Below are 25,279 nucleotides of genomic sequence, written 5' to 3' on the forward strand. Positions count from 1 at the left end.
AGTTGATGGACAGAATACAGAACAATGTCATACATTCACCCCAGTACAGAGATCTGGGCCTAAATCCATCGTTTTTTGCTCACCATGCTGTTCCAGTTTGAACCCAGCCATATGCAAATCAGTCTTGACCCTGTGCCTCATGGGTACAATCCAGCCCGAACTGCCAAGCCAGGTTCTTCCTGGACTGGAAACAAGCATCCTAGGACCGGTTTCGGGGTTGCACCCCTCTTAAGCCAGGATAGCTTGATTCCAGTGGCATGGAGAGCACGGGACCCACGTCTGGGCATACCCTTCCCACTCGGGGTGACAAATGCAAAAACAACAGTTGATGAACAGAATGCAGAACAATGTCATACATTCACCTCAGTACAGCGATCTGGGCCTAAATCCATCGTTTTTTTGCTCACCATGCCGTTCCAGTTTGAACCCAGCCACATGCAAACCAGTCTTGACCCTGTGCCTCATGGGTCCATTGACACCAACGATGGTGAAAGTTATGAGATCTCCCCCCAGGTGTTCCGAAGCAAGGAAAGATCTAGAAGGTAAGAAAATTGTTCAAGGTTGCTCAAGGTTCTGCGATACTGTGGCCTTAATAGAGATTGACACACAGGCAGCAATTACTACTCTTGGGTGTAAAGGATATATTGACGCTCATACAGAAGTTGCACTAAAGTTTTCCTAAAAAATAATAAATTTGGTGCATCCAACAGATAAGGGAAGAGAACACCCTACTTCCCACACTCAATCTAAGGATTGAACAATTTTTTAACAACGTTCTTGGAGCACACAAACATTTCTACATTCAATTTACAAAGTATAAATTGCAAAACAAAACAACAATCGGTTGGGCTCTTGTTATTCCCTTCTTTTTAATATCGTCAGGTCATGCAATCCCTCTTGCTAACGCATTTCGCCGGGGTAGGGATAACCTACGGCTTCATCAGGGCTGGAAATAATATGAAGCGCGCATTTGTCATGATATTCTTAAGCACATCACAATAGTGCCATTAGAGCCCACATCTTTTTGACAGCCTTGTGTATAGGGACTATTTGTCCCTGCACCATGTGCAACATATTTTAACACATTTAAACCACAAGTGAAAATTCTTTCTGATTCGTGCACATTCTTGAATTTGTATAGAAAGAATATACATTGAATATTATTAATGTTTTCCTAACATCCAGTTCATGAAATCGTGACCATAAATTTATAAAATTCAGTTTCTTGATTGATGCCCAAGTATATTTATGTCTACGTCACCCGTGTGAGGAAAATAGCATAAAGTCACGTCTCTCGACACAAATACCTTGAAGTAGCTCAAAAGGATTTCTGTTAAAACCAAGCAAAAGGGAATATAAATGAAGGTTCTTGAGGCAAGGGTCTCTCTATGGATTTTATTTGTTCATTAGCCACAGCATTTTTCTTTATTTCAATGACTCCTATCTTATTAAGGGTATTTATCCATAAGAACTCCTTGTCTGTTTTTCTTTTTAGGTTTGTATTGATTTTCGCAATGTATGTAAGTCCCAAATCTAAATTAATTATATAACGTTTCGTTAGATAAACCATGTCAAAAGGCTCTCTTTATATTTACTATTCTTCATTATTAAGTTTTAAATGATCTATTTTCTATTTTAAGTTAAATCACATGCCGCTCTCCCTTACCTTTCAAAAGTGAGGTCGATGCGATTGTTGGGCTTAAAGCTGCTATATGAATATGTTATCGGACAAATTTCAATGTCTATTTGTTCATGTCCTGAAAAATAAATCCATGCATAAACCTATTGTTTCTACCGCCGTCATAGGTTTACCAATGTATATCACCATCGTCGTGTAAACGAAAATTGTCCCTACCGGCTTTTCCATTTTCAACGTTATCTTGGTTTCTCGTAAATCGTCACCTGCCACCATATAGTTATACTTCCTCCCAAGTCCTAATGGGAAGAATAAATGACGAAACATCGGTTACCTCCCAACGTATCCCTTCGTTAAAAACGTACGCATAAGTTTGAGCAATAAGCTTAGATACCTTCCAAACCTTAAACTTCCAAATCTTCTCAACCTGAGTACAGGCGAAGGACTGCTTACTTCCGGGTTCGCGGCAATGTAGTGTGTGATTAAAACTGAAGATGGACTAAATTCGGTCCCCGTGTAATTTCGCGCCATATTCACATGGTACATTGATCGTATATGTCTAAAATCAAAAAGGGACTCCCCTAGTCCTCATATACTAAACCACCATTTTGAATTTGGGTACCAATTACATGTCACATTCTACCATTGATTGTGTTAGCAAAATGATCAAAACAAAGTATTTTTTGATCAGAATAAAATTATAATAGCGATCTTTTCAAACATCTATGTTGGTCACTAACAAATATCTGATTTTAAATAGAGCATCATCACTCAATATTCTACTATATTACTACATTCCTCTGTTAAAATTTCCCAGAGGTGATGCCCACTGCTTTCTACTCTATTTGGGCATCTCCCATATATTTTGCTTTATTCGAGGGTAATTTGCAATGTCTTTTAAAAATAATATGCATTCTTGCTAGAGTAGATCTTAATAAATATCCTTAAGTATTTCTACCTTCGCTGGTAAATTTTAACAGAGGAATATAGTATGATGTTAACAGATGATTGAGGCATGGTTTATGCACTAACTGCACTTTACTTTTGCATTTATTAATAGCGGTAAATAAATATGGGAAGATATACTGGGTAGTACCGTGTTATATAACTATAAATAAATAGAATATTGAGTGATGATGCTCTATTTAAAATCAGATATTTGTTAGTGACTAACATAGATGTTTGAAAAGATTGCTATTATAATTTTATTCTGATCAAAAAATACTTTGTTTTGATCATTTTGCTAACACAATCAATGGTAGAATGTGACATGTAATTGGTACCCCAATTCAAAATGGTGGTTTAGTATATGAGGACTAGGGGAGTCTCTTTTTGATTTTGGACATATACGATCAATGCACCATGTCAAGATGGCGCGAAATTACACGGGGCCAGAGTTTAGTCCATCTTCAGTTTTAATCACACACTACATTGCCGCGAACCCGGAAGTAAGCAGTCCTTCGCCTGTACTTGGGTTGAGAAGATTTGGAAGTTTAAGGTATGGAAGGTATCTAAGCTTATTGCTCAAACTTATGCGTAAGTTTTTAACGAAGGGATACGTTAGGAGGTAACCAATGTTTCGTCATTTATTCTTCCCATTAGGACTTGGGAGGAAGTATAACTATATGGTGGCAGGTGAAGATTTACGAGAACGCAAGATAACGTTGAAAATGGAAAAACCGGTAGGGACAATTTTTGTTTACACGACGATGGTTATATACATTGGTAAACCTATGACGGCGGTAGAAACAATAGGTTTATGCATGGATTTATTTTTCAGGCCATGAACAAATAGACATTGAAGTTTGGCCGATAACATATTCATATAGCAGCTTTAAGTCCAACAATCGCATCAACCTCACTTTTGAAAGGTAAGGGAGAGCGGCATGTGATTTAACTTAAAATAGAAAATAGATCATTTAAAACGTAACAATGAAGAATAGTAAATATAAAGAGAGCCTTTTGACATGGTTTATCTAACGAAACGTTATATAATTTATTTAGATTTGGGACTTACATACATTGTGAAAATCAATACAAACCTAAAAAGAAAAACAGAAAAGGAGTTCCTATGGATAAATACCATTAATAAGGTAGGAGTCATTGGAATAAAGAAAAATGCTGTGGCTAATGAACAAATAAAATGCATAGATAGACCCTTGCCTCAAGAACCTTCATTTATATTCCCTTTTGCTTGGTTTTAACAGAAATCCTTTTGAGCTACTTCAAGGTATTTGCGTCGAGAGACGTGACTTTTTGCTATTTTCCTCACACGGGTGACGAAGACATAAATATACTCGGACATCAATCAAGAAATTGAAATTTATAAATTTATGGTCACGATTTCATGAACTGGATGTTAGGAAAACATTAATATTATTCAATGTATATACTTTCTATACAAATTCAAGAATGTGCACGAATCAGAAAGAATTTTCACTTGTGGTTTAAATGTGTTAAAATATGTTGCACATGGTGCAGGCACAAATAGTCCTTATACACAAGGCTGTCAAAAAGATGTGGGCTCTAATGGCACTATTGTGATGTGCTTAAGAAGATCATGACAAATGTGCGTTTCATAATATTTCCAGCCCTGATGGTTATCCCTACCCCGGCAAAACACGTTGGCAAGAGGGATTGGATGACCTGACGATATTAAAAAGAAGGGAATAACAAGAGCCCAACCGATTGTTGTTTTATTTTGCAATTTATACTTTGTAAATTCAATGTAGAAATGTTTGAGTGCTCCAAGAACATTGTTAAAACACAGGCATCAATTAATTTGAGCCGGTGGTTGCCTGTGCGGCCCACCAGGACTTATTTTGCCTTTTCAGATATTGACGGCGTGCAATAGAGCGAAAAACACACAATCGAGAAAGAAAGGGTAAGAGAAAGACGGGGTAACGGGCACAAGGGAAGAAAGCAGGGACCGGCATGAGGTAAAGGGGCAGCAGTGTCAGGTAGTGGATTAAAAAGACCTGAGGTGAAATCAAGACTATGCAGCCTTTGTAGTGGGCATGCCGATTTTTAATAGCATCACCGAAGCAGAGTTTTAAGCACCAGATGTTTTTTTTTTTTTTTTACAAATTAAGCACTGTATACAAGACACTCAAGCAGTTAAGTATAAGGGGGCTCTGACTATACTGTTTATTAATTTCTATATTAATGATTTTATGCATGTCCCTGATCAAAAGTTACCAGTTTTTCTTTTTCATTTATCTCAACACAGGTAGAGAAGATTATTGGGAAGTATATTGTGGCCAAACAGACATCACTCTATCTTGCCTTCACGGACCTGTCAATGGCATTTTACTGTGTCAACCGGGCAAAACTGTGGCATCTGCTTAATAAATTTAAAATGGATGCATCTATAGTATAACTCCTGATTTCCTTTCATACAGGCACTAAGGCACAGGTGAGGTTTGGGAGCAAGGGGGAAGTTTCTGATGAGTTTAGTATTGGACGGGGAATCTGCCAAGGGTGCGTATTGGCGCCATTACATTTTATCTTATACATAATGAGCTTAGCGTAGTACTTTCTAAGAGTACCCCTGATGTACCTCTAGTCTGCAGTACCCCCCTTCCTCCATTACTCTATGCGGATGATGCAGTTTTAATTGCTCGTAGTCCCAAGCCTTATGTCTTTGAACACATTCCTTTGTTCATTTTATGGCAAATCTTAATCTGTCGACAAATTTTACTTAGTCCTATAATAACATGTGGGCCGAAGCGTACGAAATTGCACGACATTACTTTTGCCACAAACATTTTAACTAGGACTGGCACTTTTTCTTATTTAGGGATTAACTTCAGCTCTTTGGGCTCATGGCCCCATCCTATTGCACAGTGTAGAGCAAAGTTTACAACAACAATTGGGTCAGTACTCAGCTTGCCGTCCCCAAATTGGTGGGAGACCTTTGAAATTGTTATTGCAAACATACTCTGCACAGTGCGTTCCCATCACAACTTATGGAGTGGGTGTTTGGAGCCTGGGCGACCCTACAATCCTCCTGAGGGAGGAGAGTCGTTTCTGTAGGAGTTACTATCAGCCCTGCCTGTATCTACCTCCTATTTGATCAGCCACAGCGAATTGGGCATAGATTATTTGAGCGACCATATTCACAGTCGTCCGGCCATCCTGGGGCTATTCAGCTGAAGCTCGGAAGATGCCATACTAACAAAGAATATAAGAAATGACTGCCTAGCTTGTGAAAAGTACCTCTCCATCCCTGGAAGGAATACGCCTAACTGGTTTGCCTTGGTTAGAGGGCCACAGACTGTTGCTTGCAGGAAACAAGTGAAGCTTCCATTAATGGAGAAAGCCACAACAGACCGAGTGAGGGCAGAAAGTAAGAAAATAAGTGTCAAAGTATACTTGCATTTTTTATTTAGGGGAGTCCCCTCGGACTATTTGTCACAAATAGGAATTGGGTACATAATGTTTTGTTCAGCTATTGGGCCGGTACAATAAAATATGCTTTATGTTGTCTCACATTGGGCATCAGCATGAGCTTGATCTGAGGATATGTCCCTGTAACAATAAGTCCAAACAAACTATGACGCACTCTCTATTTTTCCGTGGTTTTTCTGTGTTATATACACAAAGATTTCTTATGCCTGTTATGAGATCTTTAAAGATACGGTCCTGTACGCAGGTGTACTGCGTATTACGTACCTTGACTGATGAGGAATCCTGTTGTTGTGTAGCTATGGGACATATTAAGAATTCCAATTGAAGTCCATGTTAGATGTGAAGGACGTCTAACATGGGCTTCAATTGGAATTCCATAGAGCATATTATCAAGCCCATTATCGCCGTTTTAGCGGCAGTTTTCTGCCGCTAAAGCGGCGATAATTGTATCGCCTGGCTTGATAATATGCCCCTAAGTTTCTTCAAGCTGCAGTATCATCCAGGAAAACAATGTTAGAGGACTGATTTTACTAATTACTGATCGCGTATGTTTTGTTGACTCAATTTTCTACGCAACATCTGGATTCATTATGATATTGTCTGCTGTTAATCTTATCAGGTTTTATGTCTTTTAATATTTATTACTGGTTTATGTATTTTGGTGCTTTTACCTATTTGCACAGCGTTGTATGTATAAATTGTGTGCTTTGATGGCTATTTTATAGCCAAATAAAATTGATTTGAACTAAACTAAACTACAGGATACTCTGTCACAAACATGGTAGATGCTCCAACTGCAGTATTACCAGTGCATTACAGCTTAAGGGACTTGTAAAAGGTGGACAGGATATCCGTCATATTTTGAAGGAGCATCCCATCCAGAAAACTAACGTAGGGCTTCTAGTTTACAAAAAGTCTTACTAATAGTCCCTCAACCCTTTTGTTCATTTTGTGTTTGTCTGCTCTACCTAGAGACAGGCTCTCTCTAGCGGGACGTCCCTTTTCTATGACAGTGGCACGGAAATAGTTCATTGGGCAGTCTTTCATTTCTGGTGAATTATTTAGTTTTTATCCTTGCTGAGTCTGGTCTTTTTCATTGCTCAGTGGCATTTCAGCAGTTCCTCAAAATTTCCTGCTTCTCTACATTTGATCAAAAAATGCTTTCCTTGCGTGACATAGCCACCCCTCTCCTTGCCTTACTAGCCAGTATACCTGCCTCCTCTTGACCTCCACTGGTACTGGGTCTGAGCCCTGGCAGTAGAAAAGCCAAATTAATTTGAACATCGGATACAAAACAGACGGGAAAGAGGTGAAAAGGCAGGAACAGTAAACAGTGAATAAAATAAGACAATATAGAGAAAGAATGAAAAAGGAAGAAAATGGAAATGTTAAAGAAGGTGAATAGCAAAAGGGGAAAGCAAAATGAAAAAAAGGCCTGTTGGAAAAGGGACAGAGGAAGAGAAATCTAGAGAAAAAGTAAAAGACAACAAGAAAGAGAATGAGAAGAAAGAGAAACGGTAGAATGAATTAATGAATATGAAAGAAAGACAAAATTAGAAATAACGGCAACACTGAAAAGGAAACGGAGGAGAGCTAGAAAGAGAATAGGCAAACGAAGAAAAATAGCAAATCGAGAAGCGGCAAGTGTGTTTGCAAGACACAGTTGTTGGAGCGATGAATAAACATGAGTCTCTGACAGGTTCCCGCACACACCACATTCATTTTCATGTCGCGCGACAGATGAAAGAAAAATAATTTGTTAACAAACAGGGAGCTGTCTGGGCTTATCGGAAGGTGGAATGGTTGCTAGCAGCAGATGAGCCAAGCAGGGGTGACTCCGCATGGCTTTTTCGCCCAGCGCTGGCCATGTCGAGGTTGACCACATACTGTTTTTTAGGTCGAAGCCTACTAAAAAGCACAGCTGTCTGGTTTGCTACAGACATCTTGGAGACATTCAGAAAGCTTTCCTGGGAATACATACAGCCCGTTGCTTACCATTGGCTTTGTGGTTTGTAAACTCACATTTTCTGGCTTTCTATTTACTAGCTTTATTCGCTTTCGATTGTCCAGGGTGAGTTCATCCCTTCCAAGGAGCAAAGCCTTTTCACACCAACTTCCCTTGTAATCTTCCAGGAGTGTTCCTTTCTATAAGCAGGTCTGTAAATCTTGTCCTTTTCGTTTTACATTTGCTATGCATTCAAAGACAAGGGTCAAATGTCAGGCTCTGTCTTTCGAGGAAGCTTGCTGCTTACTTTTCTTTCTCGGACTTCAACATGAGAAGATTTATGGGACAATCTTGCTGGATACTGGGGTAGGAAAGGTTTTTTTTCTATCACACAACAACATTTAAATGAACTGTGCACGAATTTCAGAATATATCAGAATAATGGACGTAAATTATGGCACATTTTCTGTTACTTCTGAACTGCGTTGGAAACAAATTCTTTATTATGATCAATACAATCAGTACACTAGGTGATGCCATTTCCACACATAATTGTTTGCGCACTGTATAGTTTTATTAGTAAAACTATATGTCTGTGTAAATGTAATGATCATTTCAATTGAAAAAGTCTTGTCTGTAATAGCAGTGTACTACCACACCATGTATTCTCCACACTACTCTGCACCACTCTATGCCACTGCACTCTACTCTGCACCACTCCACGCAACTGCACTCTGCGTCACTGCACTCTACACCACTCTGCACCACTCCACTCTACACCACTGCAATCTACACCACTCTACTCCACTCTGCGTCACTCTATTCTAAACCACTGCACTCTAAACCACTGCACTCTACCCTACTGCACTCTAGCCCCATACACTCTACGTAATCGCACTCTACGCCAATGCACTCTACTCTGGATTACTGCACTTTATGCCACTTTATGCCAGTGCACTCTTCAGCACTCTACACCACTGCACTCTAAGACATTCTACTCTGCAACACTGCTCTTTTTGACGCTGAGCTCTATGCCACTCTATTCTGCACTCTGTGCCAATGCACTCTACTCTGCCTCATTCGACTCTACGACACTGCACTCTACGCCACTCCACTCTGCACCACTTATTGCACTGCCTTCTCTGACACTACGCCACACTACTCTACACCACTACACTATACGTCACTCTACTCTGCACCACTACTCTCTGCACCACTGCACTCTACCATGCGCCACTCTAATCTATGCAACTGCATTCAATGACACTGCATTGTATGGAGCTGTATTCTATGATGCTGCTCTCTAACACCACTGCACTCTTCGTCACTATACTCTGCAACACCCTACTCCAATGCATTCTACACCAGTACACCCTACACTACTGTATTCTACTCCATGCCACTGCACTCTAAACTGCACCACTGTCATCAATACCACTGCACTCTGTGGCACTGTACTCAACATGACTCTACTCTACGCCACTGCACTCTACAACACTGTACTCTGCAACACTGCACTCTATGCCACTGAACTCTAAACCACTCTACTCTGCACTAATACATTCTATGCCAATGCACTCTATCCCATTGCACAGTATGCCATTCTACTTTGCATCACACCACACTAAACCTCTGCACTCTGCAGCACTCTACTCTACATCACTGCACTCTATGCCTCCGCACTCTATGGCACGGCTCTGCACTATTCTACGCCACTCTACTATGCACCACTGCACTCTATGCTACTGTAATGTATGCCACTTTACTCTCCTCTGCACCATTCCACTCTGCACCACTGCACTCTATGCCACTGCCCTCTACTATGTAACATGCTAATCTACAACACTGCAATGTAAGCTGCTGAACTCTACGATGGTGCACTCTACTCCACTATACTCTGTAACACTCTATGCCAATGCACCCTACACCAGTCCACTCTACTCTACTCCACTGTACACCACTCTACGCAACTTCACTCTATGCCACTCCAATACACAACACTTTATGCTACTCTACCCTACAACACTCTTCGTCATTCTACTCTGCAACACTCCACACCACTCTCCTCTACACCACTGACCTTTAGCCATGCTGAACCGCAGCCATGCTGGTGTACAACATGTCTGAAACACATTAGCAAATCCAGTAGCTCTTACATACGCGCGATCTATTGGCTTTGCCCATGCTTGTGTTTTAATCCATTTTCACTCCTGCTCATGAAATCTAGCTGCAACTCGTCATCTTTCAAAAATGCTGCTACGTTCTCAACTTGGACACATGCAGTAACGCATATTAAAGTAAAACTATGCCACTATCAAAATTCGACAGGGCCCCAAAAATGTTAGTAATGCTCAATATCTCAAACAATACCATTGAGTTGAACTGAACCCTAAGGGCAAGCTACCGCCCAGTGGCTCCAACATGGCAGTGTGTTAAGATTTGGTGCCCACTTCCACGGGCAGGCTGCCACTTTTGATACAAAACCTCTATTTACAACAATAATTTGCAAAACCAATGAATCTTTCCTACAAAAGTTATTGGCTTTGGAAATGACCTGTGCACATTGGCTATAAATGTAATTTCTTTTAAACACATATGTTTTTCTTTTAAATTTAAAACAATGGTGAAGAGGTTTGGGTGACAAAACAACACAGAGAGGGAGGTCAGATATGGAGTGCTGTTGGAAGGAGATGGGAAAGCAAGTTGACTACAGGGAGGAGGGAGGGGATGGGGCATCAAGCTGAACACGGATGGTGGGTGGAAGGGCTGGAAGAGCAAGCTGGAAATGTAGAGGGACTAGAGGGGATGGGGAAACAATATGATAACAGTGAGTGGGAGGGAATGGGGCAGCAAGCTAACAACGGATGTTGGGCGGAGGGGCTGGGAGAGCAAGTTGACCAGAAGGTCGGCGGATGAGCGGGGCTGAGACAGCATGTGGACAAAGGAGGATGGGCAGGATGGGATAGGGCAACAAGCTGACAATTGAGGGTGGGATGAAGGGGCTGAGAGAGCAAGCTGATAATGGGGGATGGGTTGGAGAGGCTGGGGCACCAAGCTGATAACAGAAGGTACAGGATTTAAGGGGCCAATCTGACAAAAGAATGAGCATGAGAGCATGAGAGCGTGAGAGGGGAGATGGCAGAAAGCTGACAAGGGAGTACAGACAGGAGTAGCTGGGAGGGCAGGCAGGAGAACCTTAGGCAGCATACAGACAACAGAGGGCATACAAGAGGGTATGTGAAAGCAAATAGATAACGGATAGATAGAAGGCAGGGCAGGGGCAACAAATGCACAAGAGAGTGTGGGGAAGAAAGAACGGCAAGGGAAGATGGGTGGGAAGGGAGTAAGAACTGCAACTGAGGGAGGGAGCGAAAGAGAAACAAGGAGGAGGGGTGAGAAATACATGAGAGGGATAAGTGCAAAACACAAGCTCTTGTAAACGGCTAAAACAAAAATAAAAAATTGCACATGAAAAATGAGCAGTCGAAAGACACAAGGAATATGTCCACACTCCAGTGGAGGAACAAACACAAAATGAGAAAGAAAAGCAAATGGAAGCTGACAAATAAGAACTAAGCAAATGAGAGCGACAATGAAGACAACCAATAGTAAGCAATGGGCGGGCTTTAAGCCCACTGTAAACTAACACCATGTCTCACAATAGTCCTATATTAGGCAAGACTTAAAGACAATTCCTAGTCACAAAGACATTCGTGAGCTTGTACAGGATGTGAAGCACTATCTAAAACATTCAATATATTACACCACAATAAAGGCAGTGACAATGGAGGTCCAAATTATTCAGCAGGTTTGAGTAAATATGCAGCAAAAAAGGCAAAATATGTGGCATAATGCTGTATTCTGTGGTAGTATTATTTTGTTATTTGTCATTTTAACAAACATTAATATTGTTTTGGCAAAAGTTTCACCTTATCAGTATCAATTTGAATACAGTGATTAAAAGGTACTATAGGGTAAGACATTTAGTGTTGATTGAGGGGGGTGTAAATCCATCTCAAGCAACAACAACAATCCTTGTGAGGGTGAACCACAAAAGTCACTAAATTAACCTGTGCTAACTCTCTGGTAGCATGACACCAAAGCAGTCAGGCTTAACCTAGAGGCACTGTGTTAGGTATTTATGCAGCACATAAACAGTAATAAAGCGAAAACACAAGACACAATACATCCACACTGATTTAGAAAAGCAGAGTAAAATGTAATAAATAAAATGAGACCAAAACCACAAAAGTAAAATCAGGAGAACCAGAGATGCTCAATTTGAAAGGTTTACGTAAAAATAGCACGAAGAAGCAGAAAATGCTAACTGTGGGTATCTGGTCGCACTAGACCGGTACAAAGTCACAAGCTCAGAGCAACCACGATGGAGTGCGGGCCAGATACAGGGACCAGGTTAGTCCTGCTGAAAAGTTACCTTATCAAAGTCCGGTGCACAGAGTTCAAAATTTCAGGATTTTACAGTAGAAGCTCAACTGGTGCCAGCCAATGGGGCCTGAGGAGGCACCTCTGGGGATCAGGAACTCACTCTTGCAGAGGCTAGAGGGTCAGGCAGGTGAAGTTGCCGGTCCAGGTAGGTCCATTTGCAGGGCCAGGCATGGCCAGGTGCAGAAGGTTAGCTGGGTGGTTTCAAAGAGGCCTCTGGCGCTTGTTGTTTCACTGTAGCTCAGAACAGGTTAGCCAACTGACCCTTGGAGCCACTCAGGTTAGCCTGGGATGAAAAGAGCAGGTCCTGCCTTCCTTCTCCGAGAGCAAGGCAGGCCTCAAGCAGCAGGGTTGTCCTCTGGGGAACAAGTCAGGCCTCAAGCAGCAGGAAAGTCCTCTGGGGAACAAGGTAGTCCTTCTTCTGTAACATGCAGAAGTCCAGGAGTGTACTAATTAGTAGCTCAGTAGGTCTAATATTTATACTGAGTGCCACTCTTTTAAGTGGTGGAAACGTCTAGTCCACTCTCACATCTGGTTCCAGAAAGTTCCTTGTTTCTCCTTTCCTAACCTGCCCAGGTTCCAAGAGGTCTAGGGTTGGGGTCAGGTTCCTTTGTGAGTGTACTGGAGGCAATACATTAAACTGTAAATGGGGCAGGGAACAGCTCTGCTCCTCTCATCCTGGCATGCTGGCCCGCTCCCAGGTAGGTGCTCCCAGGTCCTACTGTTCACTGCCTAGGTCCAATATGCATACCTGATGGGGGAGTAATTACCAGGCCTAGGCAGCTGGAAACTCCTGGAAGGCCTCAGAAATTTTAGGGCAGGAAACTGCCAACTTTCTAAAAGTGGTATCTTCAAAATTGTAAACTAAAATCCAACTTTACCATTATTGAGGATTTTTAATTACAATTCATTTTAGTCAAAACATTACATTTCTACCTGCTCACAATCAAAAGAAAGCACTTATTAAATCTAATACGGTAACCCAATATTATTCTATGGGAGAGGTTGACCTTACAGTAGTGAAAATGAGTTTAGGAGGTTTAACCTTACAGGAAATGTAAAACTTAAAACCACATGTCCTACTTTTTAAAGTAAAATGCACCCCACCCTATGGGGTGTTTAGGGCCCAACCAAGGAGTAGCTTATATGTATTAAAAAGGAAGGTTTTGGCCCGGCAAAATATTTATTTTGCCAAATCGAATTGGCAGTTTAAAACTGCAGTGGAAATCATGAGACATGTTTTAAAAGGCTACTATTAGTGGGAGGCACTATCAGTGCTGCTGCCTACTAGTAGCATTTAATTGACTGGCACTGGGTACGCGTGATACCATATACGAGGAATATTCAAGTAAATTAAATATACCAATCAGGTGTAAGCAAATTGTCCCATGTTTTAGGACGAGAGCATAAGTCCTTTAGTGCTCGTTAGCAGTACTAAAGTGTACAGAGCCCTAAAAAGCCAACAGAAACGTGTTCAGAAAACAGGAGTGGTGAAGGCAAAAGGTGTGGGTTGATGCTGCAGAGACAGTCAATTCCAACATATAGTAACTTTTGAAAAGGGTCTGCCATTTGGCAGCAGTATATGTGGTGCTTTTTTAGATATTTTTGATCTGTTTGAGCTAGATTTTGGTTTGTATTGTAATCTGCAAAATATGCATTTTATGTGGCAAGTGTGGTAAATTCACAATTACACAAAAAAACTCTGCATCTACAAAAAAAACAAATTCACAGAATATAGGTCCCTGTGGACACCAGTAAAAGATGGCATAGTTTTCAAAAATCCATACATTCAACTGATATCTCTAAGGAAGGCTCTTCCACTCTGCCTATTCAATCATCATGTGAGGGTCAGGACAGCGCTGGCTCTGTACAATGTAGACTACAATAATATTCTTCCAAAAAGAGGCAAAGAACCTCAAGGAGACCTAGAAGCTATAATGAAGACTTTGCCTTATTTTTTACATGTTGATCATGTGCTATGTCAAGGCCACATTAGGCAGCTTCTTTACAATGCTTTCCACAAATGTCCTCAATAGGGCACCAGATTGCAACTAATTACCTCAAAAAAGGCATTGTTGGTAAGAGAGAGAGTAAGCTTGAATCGTAAAATGTCTCCAAAAATCCTTGCATCTGAGCTGATTGTAAGACATGTTGAGAAAGGAAATAAAATATGAAGAAATTATGCTACAGCAGACAGCAGTAGTAAGTGATATAAAATGATACATGGTGAAAGAGCAGTGCAGGCCCAAATCCCATGCTGATGCAAGAGAAGTGAAGAGTTAATTAGAAAATAGAATGCATGACCAGCAAGGTCTTAGTTAAAGGAAAACCTGTGTTTTTAAGCCTGAAGGAATTTATGGCCACCTGACACAAGGCACGTATTCTCCTGTCCTAGTAAACTGAAAACATGATTGAAGAATAGAAGCTGTACATTGAATTAGCCAAGAGTACACAGAATCTGATAAGAAGTATTGGGAGCAGAATGGTAAAATAGACACTCAAACACACATGCATTCAAAAGAAATAATAAGCAGTTTGTTAAGTGTTGTTAGAATTACAGTAAAGAATGTGTTGGAAATAGATTAGGGACACAGGTGACAATATGTTTTCTGCAACCAATATGTAATTGCTAAGTGACTCATTATTTGACCTTTTGTAATAAGCATTGTTCATGTTGTGTATATAAGTGGCTGCCAGTGAAGAAGCAAATTAAGACCAGCTGTTTATCTGTGTGGAGATAGCTATTCTACCTGCCACAACAGTAAAGCTGTGTTTGCTTTGCAAAGAGGAGCCTTGCCTTTTTTCTTTATCTTAAGTTTCCCCACAACAGACACCAACTTTGGCAGCGCTCCTTAGACACCTGTTTTGACGGCACAAAGCTCAGATGGTTTCCCAGTGAAGATGCCATCTCTACATGATAACAAGTAATCAATGCTAGATTCAGGAAGACACCTTTGTTCTATGGTGCACAGGTTTGTTCCTGGCACGAGGCAGCCAGAAAATGTACTAGCGCGTGGGAGGAGAGCAGCAGAACAATATCTTTGTAGCTATGGTGCTGTTCGTCTCTCTCTTTCGTGCAAAGCAGCAACTTTGGTTGCTGCACTGCGTGGAGTAACAAATAGTAAATTTACCAGCTAGTGTCTAACACTGAACAGACAGCCCAAACCTGAACCTGAGAATACAGTCTAAACCAGAAGACTAAGGGGCTGATTCAGAGTTTGGTGTAAAGGGTGCTCCGTCGCAATGGCAACAGAGTACCCCCTCTGCCAAACTTAAGGTCTGAATGTTTAATTTTGAAGCGTGCGGACTTAAGTGTCTCAACTAAGGAACTTACACTTGCTTCACCACTGACATACTCCTCTGATGGCCTGGTGTAGTATAGGCCTTCAGTGCTTAACACATAACACCATCTGACTCAGTTAGGGTGGATGGCTTTTTTTTTTTTTTTTGCTGTCTGTCACTGCCAGGTAAAACCTGATGGTGATGGAGCAGAATAAAAATAACGACTATCATTTTTCAAAAGCAAAGTCCTGCTTAGGGAGTTTTTGTTTGAAAAATGAAAAACTTTGTATATGCTTGATGGACGACCATCATGTTTGACGTAACAATCCGTCAAACTTTTAAAACATCGGCACGAACCACCCTGACAGTGGTTCCTGTCAATGTTTAGAGTTGTCTGCTGGGCTGGCAGACAGCTCTACAATTGGCGGGTGGAGGTCCCTCTGGGATGGCAAGGACGAAATCCTCCGTCATTCAGACAGAATACCTTCCACCAGCCAAACTCAAAAAATTTGCTCCTAAGGATGGCTTTTTCATCAACATATTTAAGGTCTGCCCGCATCTAAATTGGGCAGGAGGACCTTAAGTTTGACAAAGAGGGTACTCCACTGCTGTTGCGATAGAGGACCCTCTCTGCCAAACTCTAAATCAGCCCCTAATTGGCCATAGCTAAAAACCAGAGAATGCAAAAATGGCTTGAGAAAGGCAGATTCTTTTAACAAGAAGAAGTGAAACCACCACAGACATAGGAGATCACTGCTCACAGATCAATAAGGAGAAAATCTAAGCACAAGAGGATCTACTAATAGACAAACAGAAAGAGACTAATATTCTGTGCCAAAGGCAGTCACAAAAGGTATCTCCTGGAGCAATGGACTGCCCTGTGGATGCAAGGAAAGGAGGAATCGGTCTTCTACGAAGTGATCAAAAGACCTGCGGAAAGAGTCTGCAACTGATCTCCATTCACTTTTACTTGCTGACCTGTACTTGTCAAGATTCCTTTGATGTACCCAATGGCTATGACGACTATTCCTTTATTCTTGATATTAAAAGTATCTTTGGGTCTATCAAAATAGCACACTTCAGTGTTGTCAAAATACTCCTAATTAGAGTTTTTCATACTTCAGGATGGCCTGGGCAAATTTTAGCTCATCCGAGCTTAATCTTGGTTTTCCCAGGTAATTGTTTTTTAGCAATGATGCTTTTTTTCTGTAATTTTCTCACACAAGGGACTGGCTTGAGTAGAAAATGTCTTGCGCAAATCAATCTGTGCCACTACCATAAGGCATTTTTAGCTTTTTTGTACCAACTGTAAGTTCCATGACTTTTGTACATTCAGTGAGAAATACCAGTCAAGGGCATTTCATTTACTACTAGGTGAATGTTACATATTTTAATGAAGGGTAAAAGTTCTACCACTGCGACTTTAAGGTCACTTTAGGGAATCATTCGATAGTGGTATTTAAATATCCACGCATACCAAGTCAAACGAAAACTCACAGATAATTTATTGGTGCAAGAGTTAACTCCAGTTAAAGGTTTTATACTGTCAAATTTAGAATAACATGTTTATTTTGGTACTTTCCACACCAAAATCTGCATGTTTTGATATTTATCAATCCTTTTATAGCCATTAGATTTCAGTAGATGTGACCAGCTGAAATGTATTCCAGAGGTGCAGATTTGTGTAATTTCGGATAACTGCATGCAGATGAGATGATTGAGCTGATAGGACATCTGGCATATTTACATCTCATCAACTGCCGTCATGTGATCGAAGGATTGAAGCTGGTGCCACAAGTACATTTACATATCCAGATATTAAGAAAAAGAAAACTGGCAACTTAACGGAACTTTGACATGCCTGATTGTCAGAGAGCTGAACAGGCAAAGACTAAAAAAGGAGCATTGTTCTATGAGTGTGACACCTGTCAAATGAGAAAGAGCTGAGAGTGTGCTGTGAAGAAGGCACTCGACATTGAAAAATCCTTTATTCTGTTCACTTTCGTGGAGCAAATTGGACTTACAAATAAATGACAAAAATCTTATGGGGGAACGGGGAATAGGCTCACTGAAAGACTCATGAGTTCAGGCGCCATAATGTAAGTCTGGCTTCAGACTGGCAGTTTTTTTATAGACAATATTTTCACCCCAAGTGATCTACGGCATTAAAAATCAAGCCCGGTTACAGTATCTTAAATATCCAACGAAAACCAGTGTTTTCACTTTTTTTTTTAGAAACATCAAATAATGTTCTGTTTTTCAGAGGAGCACAGACATAAAATCCCACTGTAGTGCTACCTCACTGGAACCGCTCGGCGCTGACCTGTTTTTCGGTCTGGCGTTAGCTAGACCTTCTTACTTACTTATAGGGGCTTTCGGCCAGGCCTCTTCGTCTATTGGTGCGTTGTTGTGTCACTCACATTCTTTTCTGCCCACCACCGTATACAGCATGGGACAATGAGGCAGTCTACTTCAGTCTTTACCTAGGTTCACGGTGAGTGATGGCATTCTGCTCTTTCACGAAGCACAAATCCATACAATGTAGTTCCCTTCACTACAAGGGACAGCTACACCAAAGTGTGCTTTGTGACGTCAAATATTACTTTTAGCCATAGTTTATCTTTCAGATTGGTGAGTGCCTGGCAGCATAAAAAATAATGTTTACAAAAACCATGACAAAACAAAATAAGCATTGACAAAGCCGGACCTATTGACTGCCAATACTTCTGTTTTTTTAAAGGCAGGATTTTTTCAGGTGTGCATAAAATGTTCGTGGATGATAAGGTTGGGTGTTCTCATTAAGACCTCGTTCTCACAGTTATACACCCCACAGAGACAACCAAAAACACTTCACACTCAAACAGTTCTGACTAGAAGATCGTACTGATCTCCGCTTTCAGAGCACAACCCCGGGGTAGACCCATAATCCAGCACACTAAAACCCTCACTATATATCTGACTTGGTCAATCCCTGCATGGCCTATGGGGCAGACCCAAAAGCAGACCTGATGTCTGCAAGTAAAAGCAATTAAAGGACAAGTAACTATCAGAAGTGCACTGAATAAAAGAGGTGTAACATCTTTAAGACATGGAGAGCCAGCGCCAACAGAAAATCTGTGACCAAGCCCAAAGAACAAGCTATGTATCTTATACACCATCCAAAGTTATAGCGGAAAATTGCATTTTCCCATTTCCCCAACAGTTAGCTTCTTTTTAGGGGGGACCTTGGACCTCGGACTCACCCAACAAATCACAACCACCTCTCATGTCGCCAGACAGATTCTGGACCCCGTTTTTAGCTCATTCAACAACATCACAATGAACTCAACCACATCGATTACCTGGACTGACCATGCCATTTCACAATCAACATCTCCCACCACTGAAGAACTACCACGAGAGCCCCTGTCCTCCTACGCTGGAACAACATATCTGAAGTGGATTGTACTTCCGCCCTCTACAGTAATCAACCAGAGCACACAGTCTGCCTATCCAGCAACATCAACAACTTTAACAACTGGATCACCGCCTGTGCCAATCCTCCAGCCCCTCACAAAATAAGCCAATCCGAAAGAACCGGAATGCAGACCAGATGTTACACGGAAGAACTTAGATTGACCAAACATCACTGCAAGCAACTTGAATGGAGGTGGAGAAAGAAGAGCTAGCAAGAATCAGACAAGGATGTGTTCAAATATGCCCAGAGATGCTACCACCAGCAAACTTGGGAAACCAAGAGGAAGGCTCTAGCCAAACGCATCAACAACAGCACCAACAGCAGCATGAAATGTTCACCATCATCAAAGACTTCACCACACCTGCAGCAACTGCCAGCATATCACCGCAACCCAAGAACTGTGCAACATCTCAGACTTTCTGCAGCAAAATCACAGCCATATACAAGAACTTTGAACCACAACCAGACCCCAGCAACCTTGCAACAAGTCTACTGGTATCAGACACAGGTGACATCCTGACCATAGGGAATGCCATTACCACACAGGAAACTAGAACAATCATGAAGACCATCCACTATCCCCCATCAGACCCTTGCCCCACCACACTTTGAAAAAGGTTAAATCCCTATCAGCAAAGTTATTTCCCCCATTATCAATACCTCCATCAATAGTCACCTTCCCGGAGGCCTGGAAGCACGTAGCCATCAATGTCCTACCAAAGAAGCCTTCGGCCAAGCTTGAGAACTACTGATTGATCTCCCTTCAACCACAGTAAGCAAGGGCCTAGAATAATCCATCAACAGATGCTTCGCCGCGGACCACCTCTCTCACCACAAGCTCCTTGACACCATGCAATCAGGATCCAGACCAAACCACAGTACAGTGTTGGCCTTCATCGCAGCAACAGATGACATCTGGATGATCCTCAACAGAGGAGGAAAAGCAGCTCTCATCCTACTCGACCTCTGTAGCCTTCGACACAGTCTCCGACCCAAACCTTAATCAGAAGATTTCACCCAACTGGCATCAAAAGACCTGCCATAAAAATGGATCACTACTGTTCTCAAGGGCAGAACTCAAATCGTTAACATGCTCAACATTCTTCAGAAGCCCAGAGACTCATTTTCAGAGTCCCAGAGGGCTTCTTGATCAGTCCAACCCCCTTCAACATCTACATGACTCCACTGGCAGATGTCTTTTTTTATATATATTTTTTAATCAACAATCTTCCATAGTTGCTGTACAGAGCCATCTAACAGTATGAGGTATACCCATGACTCACTTTTAGATCTCATCTGCACATAAAGCATCAACATACTCACCTATTTCGATGACACACACCTGGTACTGTACCTCTCGGACAAAACACCCAACACATGGAACAACTTTAACTCCTGCATGACAGATATGGTCACCCGGATGAAGTCCAACTGCCTCAACCTGAACACAGACAAGACCAAAATGATGATCTTTGGAAAAGATGCCCACTGTGGAACTCCAAGTGGTGACCTACCGATCTTGGTTTCACTCCCACCCCCCAGCCCAGAAGCAAGAAACCTCAGCATCATTATATGCAATCGCCACATGCTGCCTTCGCACCCTGTGGATGCTGAAAAAGATATATAATTGGATACCAAAAAACACTAGGAAGACCATCACCCAAGCCCTAATCAACAGCAGACTGGACTACAGAAACGTCCTCTATGCAACAATCACCAACCAATGCACAAAAAGACTACAGACTATCCAGAACGCACCAGCCAGAATGGTCCTCAACTGTAGTACCCTCATTGTCATCTGCTGAGTACCCACTCCCACCCCGCCCCACTGCTCTTACCTGCAGGGGCCACCCCTGCAGATTTATCCTCCCACCCAGACTTTCACTAGCACAAGATGCATGCATAGACTAATGCAGATTAGGAAGTCATGCCTTCTCAAACATCACTCTTAAAACTGAAAAACCTTAAACACAACATTAGAGCCTCCCTATCTCTTCTTGAATTCCACGAGAAGCTGAATTCCTCACTTTTCAAGTAAGTCTCTGAGAGCACACACTTGGAAGCTCCTGGATACGCTTATGGGCAATAGTAAGTTATAAAAATGCACATCATAATGCCATCTCGGCAACAGTGACATATTGGTTTTGGGTTCTTGATGTGTAACTGTTGCCATTGAATTGGAAGCTTTCAACAATTAAATTCTTTGAGAAAGGACAAATGTTTTTTGGGGGGTCCAAGCGGACTATGCAAACAGCACATGACCCCACCTGACCCTATCTGAGATTCTACTCAATTCATTTGTTAAAATACATTTTCTGCCAACCCAGAATACATTGAAGTAGACAATGCCATTAGCACCTGAAGAGAGCTTACAATGAAATGTCTCCCTGATAGACACCCTGCTAATATTACAATATTTTTGTGGGTATAATGTTGCTATATGCCTGGCAAAGCTCATCTTATATCAAACAAAAGATTTAGCGAATAGAGTCTAAGCTCCATACAAGCCATATCTAAAAAAAAGGTGTTTGTCCAATCAACCTGTGAGACAGATAATCACATGTCTCTCTGTCTAGCAGAAGAATGCATGTGTAAAAATCTGATTTCCCTACAAACACATTATAGAATTTCATGACATGTCAGTCAGGATGAAAGCATGATGTAAAAGAAGCATAGAAGGGTGGTGGATGAAACACCTTTACGCGTGCCTTGTAATGCATTACCACTTGAAGATGAGTGATACCATAAAAGCCAACACGCGGAGTGCTAAAATAGATGATATCAGGAGGAATGAGGCAAGTGAGGAATGTCAATGAATGGGAGCGGGACATGAAGAATATCAATGTATTGGAAAAGGAGGTGGAGAATATGCGTGAATCTGAGAGAGACATGAAGATTACCAATGAAAGAGAGATGAAAGTGGAGAATATAAGTGAATGATTTAAGAATACAAAGGTGTGGGAAATATCAGAAAATGTGTGTAGAAAGTGGAGGCAATCAGTTAATTTGAGATAGAAGTTGAAAATATTAGTGAACTGGAGAATATCTTTGAATGAGAGTTTCGAAATGGGAATATCAATGACTACAAGAGGGAAGTGGATAATATCAGTGAATTTGAGAATATTAGTGCATGAGTGCTGAAAGTGGGGAACATCAATGAATGTCTGAGGAGGGGTAGACCATCAGAGAACTAGAGAATATTGTGAATGAGAAATGGAAATGGAGATTATAAATAAGGCTCACGGTTTTCCGTTTTGACTGATTTTTACAGATAAATACAGACAGAAAACCTTGTATTTTCTTGTCTGTTTTTATTTTTAAATATGGATAAAAACTTAAATTGTGTGCTTTTTGAGTGATTCTAAATACACTTTGCCATGACTGCCAGGCCAATAAATGTGCGCATTGATAGGTAAGGGGGTTAAAAAAGAAAGGAATTTTTGTAAAGAGGCTTAAACAGCAGTAGCTATGTACAAGGCTGATACTGAAATGTGCATATTTTCATATAAGTGCATTGATTTATCTTCTGCGGGTGTTCATATCACTGAAACCTGGCAGACATTTAAGCTTGACTGCATATTCTTTGGTTAAATAAATGTGGAAATACACCAGTTTCATCTTTACTTTTTTCACAAAACCCATAATAAATATGGCTAAATACAGATAAAGTTGACAAAAAATAAATATTTATAAATACAGACGGAAATGACAAAAAAATAAATACCATAAAACCGCGAGCCCTAATTATAAATTAATACGAGAGGGAAGAGGAGAATTTCGGTGAACTGGAACATATAAGTGAATAGGAGATCCTTAATCCTTGCTTTTTCTGTTTAAGTGTTTTTCTGCATCAAAAGCATAAGAATGTATGTATTTATATACAGTTTATTTATATCACCATTAGTATGTTGCCATTAGTCCACTTGAAAATGCTAAAACACAGGTGTTTTCTCTCGGTAAACCGTGGCATATAACAGAGGAAAATGGACCATAGTGGAGGAGATTCTCTGGGTTAAGGCATTAATAAGACCCTTGAAAAACTTCACTAGATGAAGAAGTGGAAAGGTTAGGGTGTTCCTATTTACTGAAAGTTACTGGTCTGAGTCTGGAACATCGAGTAGGAAATATTGTTATATCTTAATATTGTAGTCAACATATTGTCAACAAAAGTATTGATTTTCTACACCTAACTCCATATCTAGGTACCTTGTGTGTGTATGTATATATACACACACCCTATATATATAGTAAGGATTCTGTTTCCATAGGAAATGCATTTTTGTGTTGCTAATACCTTTAGAGCCATCTGACGAATCTCCACGAAACTTTTAAAACAAGTGCTCTTTGTCGCCTAGTTTACGCAGGGAAAGTTACGGGGTGATCCATAAAGTGGGAGCCGAGAAAAAACGGGAGTTCCAAAATGCATTTTCCCAATTCTTTTTTCCGTAGGAACTTTATACACCGCTACAGCCTAAACCACTGACTGGATTTACACCAAATTTGGCAGAAAGCTAGATCTAGGTCCAGAAAGAGTGCTTTGTGCGATTTGGTGTAAATCTGCTCAGTAGTTTCTGAGCAATTAAGGCTCAAAAGCTTTGTCTATCTAGGTACACAGAGGCTATGCGTATTTAGACAGATGTCAAACTGAGTTCTGATTGGCTGTCACCACCTTAGCCAAGAAGTTGTGGCAGACATCTTAGGACTTGTGAGTCCTAAAAACAAAAACAAAAAAAAGACACAAGGGAGCAGGGTATGAATACGCCGGCCCCCTAGGCCTGGTGGTGGGGTCCAAACTCCAAAAAAGACCCCACAAGGCCCCAAAAACGTTTTGTTTGTATTATTTTTAATGTCAGTGCGAATTTACGGAGGATATGCAAATGTGCAGCAAAATTAAATAAATAAATAAAACAAGTGCCGTCTCCTGAACTTTTTTTTTTAAGCCCCCCAGGTGGACTAGGTCCCGGAGGAAGAGATGTTTAATTTTGGGAGGGGGGCGTGACCCCCTTTCCCAAGCCAATTTAAACCCCAGGGGACCTAATTCTCAGGGGCCTGGCTCAATTTTTGCGAGGAAGGGGGCACAAGGTCCCTCTCCCCGGATCACTTTTGGCCCAGGGACCCCATACCGGGTTGCTTTAAGCATGGGACCCCATCCCCAGAGGCCTGGCTGCATTTGTAAAGGGAGAGGGGAGCATGTGGCTCATCTCCCCTGAATGATTTTTGCCTCGGAGTCCCCATTCCCCAGGGCCCAGGGAGAGGCCGGCAGGCGGACCCTTCCTGGATCGAAGTTTACTCCAAGTTAGCCCATCCCTAGGCGTCCTCCATGTTTAAAGAGGAAAGGGGCATGTTGCGCCCCTTCTTGGCTGCTTTGGGCCCTGGAGACCACATCCCTGGGGTGCGTTGTATGTTTTAAGGGGAGGGAGGGCACACTTTTCACTCCCCGAGGCAGTAGAGGCCACGGGGACTCCATCTCGTAGGGCAGGCTCAAATGCTATGTCCCTAGGAGTCCACCCCCAGGACATAGCTGTTTCTCTGCACACATTTTCAAATCTCCTGCCAAACAGGAGCAAACAAAAAGTCCACACCCAGCAGGTGGGAGATTCAAAAATGCTCCAACACTCTGAAAGCAGACTTTTCATCTGTTTCCCTGCCTGTACTGAGGCGGGCAGGGAAACAGATGAAAATATTCACCCCGTCCTCAAGGAGCGGCATTGGATGCTTCTCCCTGTGGGTGAGAGCAATGCTGGCTCCCGCTGGATGTGAGGAGCCAGCTGGGGCTGCAAGGGCCATTGGGCTCCCCTCGCGGCCCCGAACAACATTTGAAGTGGTCCTCAGGGCTGGAATCAGCCTGGGGGGGGAATCATGTCCTCCCCCCTAATATTAGCACTGGGCCTCAGTCAGGGCTGGACTGGGAACAAAAACCGGCCCTGGCAAAGAGCTCGGCCGGCCCCCCGGGGCTTGGAGGTGCCGCCGAGCTCTTTGCGAGGGACGGTTTTCGGCCGATTTTGTTACAGGGCCAATTTTGCAGCTATGGTGCAAAAACGGCCCTGTAACAAAAACGGCCTCCAGGGGCCCAAAACCGTCCCCCACCCGTGCGGCGCACCGGGGG

General features: G+C 41.8%; 1 protein-coding gene and 1 long non-coding RNA gene across 2 annotated transcripts in view; one reads left to right on the plus strand and one right to left on the minus strand.

Annotated features, from left to right (window-relative positions):
- CNIH2 (cornichon family AMPA receptor auxiliary protein 2) overlaps positions 1-25,279 on the minus strand; it is a 774,677-nt gene that overhangs the window by 198,931 nt on the left and 550,467 nt on the right. The window lies entirely within an intron of this gene.
- On the plus strand, positions 3,054-6,796 carry LOC146798464 (uncharacterized). The gene is made up of 5 exons (XR_014968704.1): positions 3,054-3,134; positions 3,239-3,318; positions 3,417-3,507; positions 3,641-3,729; positions 3,844-6,796. It is a non-coding gene; the product is annotated as an uncharacterized LOC146798464 (long non-coding RNA).

This window comes from Triturus cristatus, chromosome 9, assembly GCF_964204655.1.
Source record: "Triturus cristatus chromosome 9, aTriCri1.1, whole genome shotgun sequence".
Classification (NCBI taxonomy): domain Eukaryota; kingdom Metazoa; phylum Chordata; class Amphibia; order Caudata; family Salamandridae; genus Triturus; species Triturus cristatus.